A 12,453-nucleotide genomic window follows, 5' to 3' on the forward strand; every position below is an offset into this window, starting at 1 on the left:
CAGGCTTGAATTAGAACTCTGGGTTTAATCACTTCATAGTTGTGTGTTCCTGGGTAAGTTAGTTAGTCCCTTCTTATTAGCCTTATCATTGTTAATTCATCTCACATATTATGGTGACTAAATCTGCTCATGTATCTGAAATGTTTCCAGGGCGTGCCTGGTACATTGTGTGTGCTTGCTGAGTGAATCTTTCTTAACCTATATTCTACATATTTTTAAAAACAAAATTAGTCTTGAATTTTTTATTTTTAAATTTCATTCATTCATTCATTCATTCATTCATTCATTCAGTAAGAGATAGAGTCTCACCATGTTGCCCAGGCTGAAGTGTGGTCTATTCATAGGCGTGGTCATAGCACACTATATCCTTGAGCTCCTGGACTCAAGGGATCCTCCCACTTCAGCCTCCCATGTACCTGGGACTATAGGAATATGTCATTATGCCCAGCTAGTGTTGAAGTTGCTTTAAAGACTATTACATTTTTAGTGGGTGACACCATTGAGGTTTCCAACCTTATTCCTATGTGTATCAACATTATGATTGTGTTTTACTCAAGAAAAGCAAAGAGTGGTGTAGTGGACCCATGTGCTCCAAGACCTATTTTTGCATGGTCCATGAGCTAATGATGACTTTTACAATTTTAATTGCTAATGAAAGAGAATATTTTGTGACACATGAAAATTATATGAAATCAATATTTGAGTGTCATTTAAAACATACTCATATGCTTAAGTTTTATGCATGCCTGCTTTAGTGAAGCAATGGCCCAGTTGAGTAGTTGCCAACAGAGACCATAGAGTCGACAAAGTCATACACTTTAGACTATGTGGCTCTTTACTGAAAAAATTTACAGAACCATGATCCAGAATATTGGATATGGTCTGATCAACATATTAAGAATGATTTCACTGATCATATCACTGTTCAAAAATGTCAATCCAACTATTTTGTTTAATATAGAATTAAACAAAATGTGAGCCCTGACTGGTATTATTATTTCTTATTTGTTTTTGGGTTTTTGTGTGTGTGTGTTTTCTGGGATGTAAGTCACATAGATGGCAAATGAAATGCAAACAAGCACTTTATTCCAAAGGACATACCCTGGAGTGTGGAGGCTCTAAAGCTCTAGCTATTCTAGAAAACTTTTCATGTAAATTGTGTAAATCACTTTGTTGACTTACGAACTCATTTTTTTTTCTATTTGTGTTCAAACAACAACTAGCCTTATATTAAAATCTAAAATTCTAGAATTTAAATTCAGTAGGTTTTTAATTTTCCTTACCAAAACTTCCCTTGTCATCTTAAATTTAGTATTTTATTCAATGTCGAAATTTTTTAAAAAGTTGCTAAATATTAATATATACATATTTTTAAAATTTAGTCTTCAACTCTTTAAAAGTTATCTTTATGATTTTTAAATTTAGTTGACCAGAATTTTCTTTAAAAAGTAATAAAAATACAGTGAATCAATTTTTTGATACTGTGGCCTCCTGGCCTAGAAAATAGTAAATAAAAAGTATAGCTTTTTTTCTTTATACTTCATGGCTTCCTTTCATATTCTAAATATTTCTAAAGTTACTATGCTTTGTTGAAAGCTGTCTGAGTCCAGTGTTTTTGTTTTCATAATATAATCAGAGAAATGTTGAGAAAAAACAAGGAGAAAAATGGTACACATTATATTTCTTTGTGTCTATGTAGACATTTTTTGTTCTTTTCAATTTTTGATCCAAAATAAATTTGTCCATGTACATATACATTTGAGTGAAAAGATTGATGAAGGACAAAAGGATTTGAATCTAGAGAAACAGGACAGTGCAAAAAGTTGTTAAAAATTAGGGCAGTATGGAAGGCAGGAAAAAAATTAGGGCACTACAATTCAGAGATAGGGAGAAGCCGAGGGCAAGGAATAGCATACCATGACAGGTGAAGAATGAGCTGGGTCTACACATTGTAAGGGGGGAAGATGGAGCACATGGATGGGGAGGAAAAATCATATGAACATCTGCTGACTCGAAATAAGTTGTCAATACCCCAAAGATGAGATATAAAACAAAACAGGAAAAACGGCAGTGGAAGGGTTCCAAATTGCTTATGAAAAATTAAAGAGACGTTAGGAAGATGAAATAAATTTATCTTTTCCTGAAAAAATAGACCTAGTTTGTCTTTGAGTGTTTCCTTCTTTCACTATGTTCCCAAGTCTTAATTTATTTTGTAAAATTATAATAGATTTTTTAAAAAACATAACCTATTATACACACTGGATTTCATTTTGTAACTACCATAGTTTAGTTTAAATAAGTACCATTCAAGGCCAGGCATGGTGGGTCACACCTGTAATCCCAGCACTTTGGGAGGCTGAGGCAGGTAGATCACAGGGCCAGGAGATTGAGACCATCCTGGCTAACACAGTGAAACCCCATCTCTACTAAAAAATATAAAAAAAAGAAAAAATAAGCCAGCCATGGTGGCGGGAGCCTGTAGTCTCAGCTACTTGGGAGGCTGAGGCAAGAGAATGGCATGAACCCGCGAGGCAGAGGTTGCAGTGAGCCGAGATCATGCCACTGCACTCCAGCCTGGGCAACAGAGTGAGACTCTGTCTCAAAAAAAATAAATAAATAAATAAATAAGAACTATTCAAACAGAAGTTCACATAATCCTCTAAAGTAATCCTTGATTACTTTAAAACCTAAAAAATAACTATTGATCTATGACTACATTATTAAATATTCACATATTTACAAATTAATAGTGCATTTACATAAATGAATGTAAAATTTAAGGTCCCTAATTAAAATTTGAATTGTCACAACTCATTTTTACTTTATTTCCCTAAAATTCATATTTCAAAATATGCTGACAAGATTAGACAGACAAGTAAACAACAATCAACTCTGGCACAAAACAAGAACAACAACAACTACTACAGAAAGAGGGGCTGAGTGCACTAGGTAATGTAGGAGTTCTCCTAACAGCAATATCCATATAAATACATAAGCACTACATGAGAAACAGCAGTTTGAGGGAATATACATTTTCTCAGCGTGAGACAAATATCATTTACCAAATCCCAACCGGCTTCATAACTATTGAGAAGAAAACCAATAGAAACCAGCAAATGGTGTCCATTACCATGCTGTGTTATAGCACAGCGTGCTCTGAATGTTGTTATTTGCTTAGAATAATTTGTGCTCACATTCTGGTGAGCTACTGGATAATAACAGGAAAGTACTTCTTTTTTCTTACTACTTTAGAACATGCAAAGTCTTTGTCACTTCTGAAGGAATATTGATCCATAGTTTAAATGTGCAATCTGGCCTCCAGATATTTATACTCCATTACCCATGTGTACAGAGGTGCATTTTTTAAAAGAATGAATGACAATCACAAGGATATCATAAAACTAAGATCAAATAATAAATTGTTATGATATAGAAAAAATAAGGGAAATAACAAGGAGATTTCATAATGTCTCTTGTGGAAATGAAAATTCACTCCTTTTTTGTTGCTCAATGGTAAGCCTAGAGATTAATTCACTGGTTTTGTACGCTCAGGTGAATCTATCAAATGTATACTGTAGGTAACAAAAGTAGGTTTGTTTTCAAAATTTCTTAACTACTATTAATGTCCGTGTTTAGTGTAAGCCTTCCTCACTATCTCTGTCAAGATGTTTTTTGTTTGTTTGTTTGTTTTTATTTTTTGTCAGACCCTTTCTTTCTGTATCCACTCATTTGATACAATTTATTCTTAAAATCTAATCTTAATTGCTTGTCAGGGACAAAAATCCCAAGAGAGTACCAACATTCCATAACATTTTGTAAACACTGGAGAATTCGAGTGTTTGTTCTGTTACTGAAAACTCCCCATAGAATTGGAAGTTAAATTTCCTGGAGGAAAATGCATGCAACTTTATTATTAATCACTAAATTTATGCACTTCATTACAGAGTAAACAAGGATATTATTAAAATTTAGTTATTATTATTAAAATTATTAATTTTCTCTAGAACTTGAATTAGTAGCATTTTTAAAAATCAGCTGTTCTATTTACTATTTGTGATCAAGTTCATTTTATGTTATAAATACTAACTGACAATGTATAAATTTCCTTTTTAAAATACCATAATATGTCAAAATAATAAATAAGCACCTAGATTTCACTGGTGGCTAAATTTTATGCAATCTCTCTTAAGAGTATTTTTGTATTTCTATCCCAGGAGTCCAGTTATATTTTACACCAGGTACCAAAGTCACCTACACAAACCACCTGCTCATAACCACGTCCTCAGGCTCAGCTCTCTCCTCCTTTTCTGGCCAAGCAGCTATCTTATATGTCTTGCTATGATCAATACTACATATTTGTTATCATTATCAAGAACACACATTCCTTCTTGGCCCTAAACTAAATATCAGAGAATAGATTAAGCAAAACAGTGATATTATTGAATCTATTCACAGTTCAGAATCATCACTTTAGTCAATCAAGACTTTCCCTTCTCCTCTCAGAATCATGGACATACTGACACAGCTGTTCAAGAAACCCTATCCTTACCTTTGGTGTCTGATTCTTTTATGATTTATGGTTTGGGATTTCAGTTCTGATGTCATTCATTAATTCCTTTATTCTAGTCACTTGTTCAGTTATGAAAACTATTTCCAGTGTCCTCTGTGTACCAAACACTATCATAGTTCCTGAATATAATAATAATAGCCAAATGTATTGAGTGTTTACTATATGAACTAAAATCTTGACATTTATGTATCATGATATACCTTGGAAAATCATATTATGTATATGTTAATATTATGTCCATTTTAAAATCAATCAAATTGAGGCTTAAGGGAGTTAAAAAAACTTAAGCAAGACTATACAGTAGAATTAGAATCGAGATACTAGAACTCCAGAGATCACATTCTTAACCCTAAAATAAAGAAATAAATAAAAATAATCATGAAAAATAAAGGTTCTGGTATAGAAATTCTTATAATTTAGCGGTAGAAGTCAATAATCATTAATTGCACTATAATTAGGCTAGCATAGATCTATGCATGTGCTCTTGTGGTCAGATATAAAATATGAGATAGCATATTTAGAGGAAAAAATATTTTTAGATTGGTTATTATCACTTAATTGCCTTGTTGCTTCCGGTATCTTTGAATAGATTATAGATTATTATGCAAGATAATAAATGAAAAAGGTCCAATTTATCCATTAATTTATTTATGTCTGATATTTATGCATGGTATTTGTTTTTTCATCTTTTATGACTATCTATACTAATGGCTGATGTGTTCTATTGTCCATTCACTTCTCAATTTTCTTTTTGTAACAAAGTAGAAGAATTTAATATCCTTTATTAATTAACATTTATTAAATAAAATTACTTCTTCCAGCTTTATTTGACTTAAAAAGTTTAATTATTGTAAAAGCAAGAAATAATTCCCATTAACTTACAACATGTTCTATATCTGCAATCTATATTTTTAGAAGCTTTTCTTGACCTCCTATCTGCCTTCAGGTACTGCCCTATTTTTTGTCACTTTTCACATGAAAACTCAAATAGTTGACTCTAATCCATTTCAAGTTTCTGAATTTCTTTTCTTTGCTGAACTTGTGCCCCTAGAACTCCACTGAAGCTGTTCATGTATATATCACCACTGACCTCCTATTACAAAGAACAAAAGCCCTTTGTCTCTTCTCATCTTACATGCTCTCTCAGAATCACTCAGAAAAAATTGAACCGCACCTCCTTCTTTAAACACTAAATTCCCTTGACTTCTGTGATACTATGGATTCCTGATTTTCTTCCTCCTTTATTGATGTGTCCTTCTGAGTTCCATTTTATGGATCAGTCCCCCTTTTTTCAATTTGTAAGTATAGTGTATTTCAGGGATGTATTGTTCTTATGTTTCTTTTTTGTAACTTTGTACTTAATACACTCTATCTCATGGTAATCTCATCCTGGCTGATATTTCTTAGGGGCTGGTTCCAAGATTTCCCAGGGAGGCCAAAATCTGCAGCGGCTCAAGTCTCTCATATAAAGTAGTGTAGTATTTGCATATAAGCTATGCACATCTTCCTATATTCTTTAAGTAATCCCTAGATTACTTATATTACCAATAAAATGTAAATGCTATGTAAAGAGTTGTTATATAGTATTGTTTAGAAAATAATGACAGGAAGAAAGTCTGTATACATTCAGCCCAGATGGATTTTAAGATATTTTCAATCTGCTGTTTGTTGAATCCATAGATGTAAAACCCAGGGATATAAAGGGCTGACTGTATACTTATCTATATAGCCATGATTCATATATTTGTCTTCAGTCTTAAATTGTACTGTGAATTTCAAACTCATGTCTGCTTATACTCTTCATTCATTCATTCGTCATTCATTTGATCATTACTTTAGCAAATATTCAAAATATTACAATTCAAACACTTTTGTAAGTATTTAGTTTTGAATAAGCCAGGCAAAATTTCCACACACAGAGTTCCCCTTTTCTGAAATATTTCTGAAAAAATGGGTCAATATATGTGTTTATGTGTTTGTATGTATGTGTATATATATGTATATGTCTGCATATATATGTGTGTATATATATGGATATTTTGATGTTTATATGAAACTTCAGGCAATATAAAATACTAGAATCTCTGAAGGGTACTTTTAATATAAATGTGGCTATATTCTTCCTTTAGAAAATGTTTAAAATACTGCAACTAGAGAAAGACGTCATCAAGATGACTGACTAGAGATGCCGAACTCACCTATTCCACAAAGAAGTACTAAAACAGGAAGTAGATAATAACACGTTGAGTAGTGTTCTAAAGGAAATTTCAGTGTGGAATTTACCAAGAAAGTGAAAACGAACTTCTGAGATACAAAAACTTAAAATGGCAGCAAAGAGAGGGAAACAAAGCAGTCAGCTGGAATTGGCTCTGAGAGAAGAAAAACATTCCATTGTGGAGGTAATGCAGCAGAAGATCCCCGGCAATCCACATTCCCTGCAGTCTCAGGCATGGAAGATGCCCTCAGTCCTCATAGTAGGGAGCTCCCTGGAACTCATGTGACTGCATTAGTCCAGAGAGGGACTTCACACTGTAACGTCCTCATATCTAGGACCCATGCTGTTGCAGCACAGTGCTATTTTGAGAACAGACCCCCATCAGGCTACTTTCTGCCCTCAAAACCAAGAGCCCCTGTATCGCCGCATTCCTGGAATCCCACCAAAATCCCCTCATATACACTCAGAGAGCTGCAGAGTCACAATGCCAGCTGAACCCAGCAATGCAGCCACATTCCTGAGGGCATACAGTACACTACATCCTGGGGAACAGGCAGTCCGGCACATGAGGGAAGCTGCTCCCAGGCTATAAGGAACCAAAACAACCACTTCCCAGAACCTGCAAGCCACGTGCCAGGCCCCAGTGCTGGTAATACCAACCTCATGCCCTCCAGTGGTGGGGTCACTACATGCCCATGACTGTTGCCCAGGAACTAGGATCAGCCTGCACAGGTTACCACTGCTGGCAACAATTGTGCATGTGCCCACACCTGCTGTCACTGGCAACCACATGCATGCACACCCCACTGCCACCACTGATGTCCACATGTGCCACCCAGGGGAGCAACAGCTAGCCTACCCAGGGACACTGCTGCCAGCTCCAGGGTACACATATGCCACCCAGAAATCTGAGGACCTCTCTGTAAGGCCTCTTCCATCCCCCAAAAATTCATACCACACCTTCCAAAAACAGTAGCAGCCTGATCCAATAAGAAACTTGCAGATACATTGACATAGATTACAGCAGAATAAATCATATAAAGAATCCATTACTGTGTCCACCCAGAACCAAAGCCAAAGCACGAAACTCAATCAACACTATAGCTACATCTACAGAAAGATGTCTTACCCTCTATTAGTCCATTCTCACACTGCTAAAAAAAGACATACCAAAGACTGGGTAATTTATAAAGGAAAGAGATTTAATTGACTCACATTTCTACAGGGCTAATAAGGCCTCAGGAAATTTACAATTATGGTGGAAAGAAATGCAAACACATCCATCTTTACATGGCAGCAGCAAGGAGAAGTACTGAGCAAAAAAAAGGAAAAGCCCCTTATAAACTCATCACTTCTCGTGAGAAATCACTCATTATTACAAGAAAAGCATGAGGGTAACTGCCACCGTGATTCAATTGCCTCCCACTGGGTCCCTCCCATGACACATGGGGAATATGAGAACTAACATTTGAAGAGATTTGTTGGGGACACAGCCAAACCGTGTCATTCCACCCCGGTCCCTCCCAAATCCCATGCCTTCACATTTCAAAACACAATCATGCCCTTCCAGCAGTCGTCCAAAGTCTTAACTCATTCCAGTATTAACTCAAAAGTTCAAGTCCAATATCTTATCTGAGACAAGGCAAGTCCCTTCTGCCTATGAGCCTGTAAAAGCAAAAGCAAGTTACTTACTTCCTGGATACAATGGGGATACAGGCATACATAAACACACCCATTCCAAGCGAAGGAAATTGGCCAAAATAAAGGGGCTACAGGCCCCATGCAGGTCCAAAATCAAATAGGGCAGTCATTAAACCTTAGAATTCCAGAATGATCTCCTTTGATTCCATGTCTCACATCCAGGTCATGCTGATATAAGAGGTAGGCTCCTACATTGGTCAGTGTCTGCAGCTTTTTTAGGGGCACAGTGCAAGCTATCAGTTCATCTAACATTCTAGGGTCTGGAGGATGGTGGCCCTCTTCTCACAGCTCCACTAGGCAGTGTCCCAGTGGGGACTTTGTGTGGGGACTCCAACCCCACATTTCCTTTCCACACTGCCCTAGCAGAGGTTCTCTATGAAGGTTCCACCCCTGCAGCAAACTTCTGCCTGGACATTCAGGTTTTTTCATACATCCTCTGAAATCTAGGTGAAGGTTCCCAAACCTTAATTCTTGACTTCTGTGCACCTGCAGGCCCAACACCACATGTAAGCTGCCAGGGCTTGAGGCTCACATCCTCAATAGCAATGACCTGAGCTCTACATTTGCCTCTTTTAGCCATGACTGAAGCTGAAGTAGCTGGAATCCTGGGAACCATGTCCCAAGGCTGCATATAGCAGGGGGCCCTGCGCCTGACCCCAGAAATCAATTTTCTCTCCTAGACCTAAAGGCTTGTGATGGGAGGAGCTGCCCCTGGAGGTCTCCGACATGCCCTGGAGACGTTTCCCATTGTCTTATTAATTAACATTCTGCTTCTTGTTACTTATGTAAATTTCTGCATCTGGCTTGAATTTCTCCACAGAAAATGAAGTTTTCTTTTCTATCACATTATCAGGCTGCAAATTTTCCAAATTTTATGCTTTGTTTTCTCTTGAGTGCTTCGCTACTTAAAACTTTCTTTCCCCAATACCCTAAATCATCTCTCTCAAGTTTAAAGTACCACAGACCTCTAGGGAAGGTACAAAATGCCATCAGTCTCTGTGCATAGCAAGAGTGACCTTTACTCTATTTCCCAACAAGTTCCTCATCTCCATCTGAGACCACCTCAGCCTGGACCTTATTGTCCATATCACTAAGAGCATTTTGGTCAAAGGCCTTCAGCAAATCTGTAGAAGGTTCCAAACTTTTCCATATCTTCCTGTCTTCTGAGTCCTCCAAGTCTCCAGGAAGTTCCAAACCTTCCCACATTTTTCTATGTTCTTCTGAGCCCTCCCAACTCTTCCAACCTCTGTTTACTACCCAGTTCCAAAGTAGCTTCCACATTTTCAGGTACCTTTTTCAGTAGTGCCCCACTAACCTGAACCAATTTACTCTATTTGTCCATTCCCATACTTCTAATAAAGACATACCTGAGAATGGGTAATTTATAAAGAAAAGAGGTTTAATTAACTCCAGTTCCATAGGCTGGGGAAGCCTCAGAAAACTTAAGATCGTGGAGAAACACAAGGTAAACATGTCCTTCTTCACATGGAGGCAGGAAGGAGAAGTGTCAAGAAAAAGGGGAGCCAGCCCCTTATGAAACCATCAGCTCTCATGAGAACTTGCTATAACAAAAACAACATGAGGGTAACTGCCCCCATGATTCAATTACCTCTCACCAGCTCCCTCCCATGACATGTGGGAATTATGGGAAATTTAAGTGACATTTGGGTGGGAACACAGTCAAATCATATTATACCCTATGAAAGCTATTCCATAAAATTAAAAAAACAACCATTACATCCACACTGTATGCATAGATATAAATGTACAGACTCAAGTTTCATTAAAAACAAGAAGACATGAAAGCTCTAAAGTAATGCAAAAATTATCTACTAATACACCTTGAAGAAAGGAAATTTATAAAATGCTTGAAAGGGAATACAAAATAAAGATCTTAATGAAACTCAGATACCATAGAATATTGCCAAACAATGCAAAAAAATCAGGAAACCAATTTATAACCTAAATGAGTCATTCAACAAAGAGATAGATACTGTATAGAAAAGTCAAATGACAATCCTGGAAGTGAATAATTCAACAAATTAAATAAAAATGCACTTGAGAGTTTCAATAGACTAGACCAAACAAAGTAAGAAAACAAAATCTGTGAAGACAGGTCTTTTGGTATAACACAGTGAGATCAGTAAAAAAGAAAGGAAAAGGGAATAAAAATAATACAGAAATTCTACATGACATATGTGACACCATTAAGTGCAAAAATGTTTACATTGTTTTATGTTCCAAAATGTGAAGAGATGAGAAAATGCATAGAAAATCTATTTAATGAAATAATAGCTAAGAACTTAAGTCTTGAGAAAGAATTAGAGATCCAGATACAGAAAGCTCAAATAAATCCAAAAATTTCAACCCAGAAAGTCATCTTTCAGGCACATTGAAGTCAAACTGCCAAACTTCAAATACAAAAAGAGAATTCTCTAAAAATAGCAAAGTGTTAAGTCACATAATAGAAAATGCATATCAGCCTAACAGCAGATTTCTCAGCATAAACTTTATAAACCAGAAGAGAATGGGCTGATATATTCAACATCCTGGAGGTGGGGAGGGGAGTAGGAAACACCTGTCAGCCAAAAATACCATGTGCAGAAAGCTATGCCTCATAAATGAAGAGAAAAAAAGACTTTCTGGTACAAGCAAAAATGGAGAGATCTCATTGCCATTAGGCTAGCTCTAAAAGAGCCTCCACATCTGGTTGCAAAAGGATGATATCTACTATAATGAAAACAAACAAAAATACAAAACTCACTGGTAAAGCAGATACACAAATAAGAAAAAGAAAAGATTTAAACACTATCAACTGCAGAGAGAAACCAAATTGAAAAATTAGATAGAAAGAGATGAAAAAAAGAAACAAAGGATATACATGGAGAGAGAGAGAGAGAGAGAGAGAAAGAGAGAGAGAGAGAGAGAGGGAGAGAGAGAGAGAGAAAGCAAGAAAGCATTAAAGTAAATAGCTAATGCATGTGGGGCTTAATACCTAGGTGACAGGTTGATAGATGCGGCCAACCACAATGGCCGAAGTTTACCTATGTAACAAACCTGTACATCCTGCCCATGTACCCTGGGTCTAAAAATAAAATTAATTTTAAAAAGTAGAACAAAATAAAAAGAAAGAAAGAAGGAGAGAAGAAAGGAAGGCAGGAAGGGAGGGAGGGAGGAAAGAAAGAAACGAAGGATGGAAGGAAGGATGGACAGATGGAAGGAAGGAAGGAAAGAAGGAAGAAGAAAGAAAGAGAAGGAAAGAAAGAAAAAGAAAGAAAGAAAGAAAAGAAAGAGAAAGAGAGGAAAATAAAAAAGAAAAGGAAAGAAAAGAAAAGAAAGAAAAGAAAAGAAAGAAAAAACTAGGAGGGAGGGAGGAAGGAAGGATGGAAGGAAGGAAGGATGGACAGATGGAAAGAAGGAAGGAAGGAAGGAAGGAAGGAAGGAAGGAAGGAAGGAAGGAAGGGAGGGAAGGAGAATTAACAATATGACAGGCATAAGTCCCACCTATCAATAACAACCTTGAGTAAAAATGGTTTAAATTCTCCAATTAAAAGATGTTTACTGAATCAATAAAAAAAAAAGACCCAACTATATTCTGCCTACAAGCCGCTCACTTCATCTATAAAAACAATCATAGAGAGAAGAGATGGAACATGATACCTTACACAAATATAAACTAAAAGTATATAAAAATAGCTATACTTATATCTGACAAAATAGACTTTAATTAAAAATGAAATATAAGAGACAAAAAGTTCATTATATAATCAGAAAGTAATGAACTCACCAAGAGGATATAACAATTACATATATATATGTACCCAACACCAGGGAATCTAGGCATAAAGCAAATATTATTAGGGCTAACAAGAAAGCTCAAACCAAATTTTTTTTTTTTTTTTTTTTTTTTGATACAGAGTCTTGCTCTGTCACTCAGACTGGAGTGCAGTGGCATGATATAGGCTCA

At 36.1% G+C, this 12,453-nt stretch overlaps 1 long non-coding RNA gene across 2 annotated transcripts in view; it reads right to left on the minus strand.

Annotated features, from left to right (window-relative positions):
• The window catches only part of LOC112625384, a 130,181-nt gene that overhangs the window by 114,678 nt on the left and 3,050 nt on the right, over nucleotides 1-12,453 (minus strand). For both annotated transcript variants that reach the window (XR_003119577.1, XR_003119578.1), the window contains exon 2: nucleotides 4,550-4,689. This is a non-coding gene — a long non-coding RNA (uncharacterized LOC112625384). The remainder of the gene's footprint in view (nucleotides 1-4,549; nucleotides 4,690-12,453) is intronic.

The sequence above is a fragment of the Theropithecus gelada genome, chromosome 5 (genome assembly GCF_003255815.1).
Source record: "Theropithecus gelada isolate Dixy chromosome 5, Tgel_1.0, whole genome shotgun sequence".
In the NCBI taxonomy this organism is placed as follows: domain Eukaryota; kingdom Metazoa; phylum Chordata; class Mammalia; order Primates; family Cercopithecidae; genus Theropithecus; species Theropithecus gelada.